The following is a 1573-nucleotide window of genomic DNA, read 5'->3' on the forward strand; positions in this document are numbered from 1 at the left end:
AAAACCTAACTTAAGATATTTACATATTTGAGATTGTTCTATAGAGATAAGGATCTTCAACTCATATAAAAGAAAATTAGACTTAATAACTATTTCTAAATATTTTATTATCTATTCAGAAAAGTTTAAAGGTGTACATATCTTATTGCTCTAATCATAGTACTAGGAAAATTAAATTTGGTAACGTGAAATTCATATAAAACAACGAATCAATCGGAGTGAAAATCTTGAAATTCAATTTTGATATAGAGGAGATACAACTTGATACTCCTTTATTATTCGAGATATTGTTGTTACTCAAATTATTAAATGATTTGATAAAAGTGAATAACAAAATAATATTACTAAACTCCCATATTATATTGATATCGTTGTTAATGATCTTGTACAACAATCATAATTGATAACCTTGAGAATATTTCAAAGGGAAAGAAATTCTATCATTTATGGTTATTACATGGCATATCTACAAGAATTATATTATGATATAGGAATCAGAATGAATCTCTTATTATTTTCACAGGTCATAAAAGGTAATGATTTTGAAAAATAAAATGATGCAATAAAAGAAGAGTTAAAATCAATAACCAGAATAGTATTTGATAAATTTATCGAATTATCCAATAATTATAAAAGAGTCTATTATATAAATGTGACTCAAAGGATAATGATAATCGATATAATGATCAGACTTATAATTAAAAGTTTTACTCATAAAAATGTATTGATTATAATGAGACATTTAGTTTTTAATGAACTCGTTAAGAATCATCATTACATTAGTGACTCATTATGAGTTTGAGTTATATCATAATAATATGAAAATATTTTTTTAAGATCTAACTTTATACTCCAAATGATTTACAAAGAAATATAAAGTTTGATATGCAAATTCAGAAGTTCATTTATGATCTTAAATAAGCTTTAAGATAATGATATATAAAGGTTCTTTATATCATTATTTTTAGATTTAAGGAAAATACTATTGATTGGTATTTATATCAGTGAGAGCAAGTTTATTATATTGGTTTGTATATTGATAATATTTTACCTTACCAATAGTGATATTGGTTTATTATACTAAATCAATAAATTTATAACTAAGAGTTTTAAGATGATTGATATGAATGTGACATCTTATATTATTAACATTGAGTAATTCAAGGATAGACCTTAATGATTATAAAGATTGTCTTAGAAATGATATATCAACCGAGTCTTGAAAAGATTTAATATATAGTTTTATTCGATAAATCATTAAAAGCAAAATTTTAGTCAATAGTAAATGCTTGAAAATGACTTCAAAAGAATCATATAAAGAAAATATTCTTTGTATATGCGTAGTTGAAAGTCTATGCTCAAGTCTGTGTCGAAAAAAATATCAGTTTTATAATTAAAATACTAGGTATATATTAGAATTACCCAGAAGTAAAAAAAATACTAAAGGATTACAGAAAAAGTAATAAGATAACCGAAAGCGACAAAAGATTTTATGTTCATATGTATGAAGTTATATCAATTTGAAATGATGGTATTTTTCAGATGCTAATTTTATGAATTACCTCAATAATAG

This window comes from Musa acuminata, chromosome BXJ3-10 (assembly GCF_036884655.1).
Source record: "Musa acuminata AAA Group cultivar baxijiao chromosome BXJ3-10, Cavendish_Baxijiao_AAA, whole genome shotgun sequence".
NCBI lineage: Eukaryota > Viridiplantae > Streptophyta > Magnoliopsida > Zingiberales > Musaceae > Musa > Musa acuminata.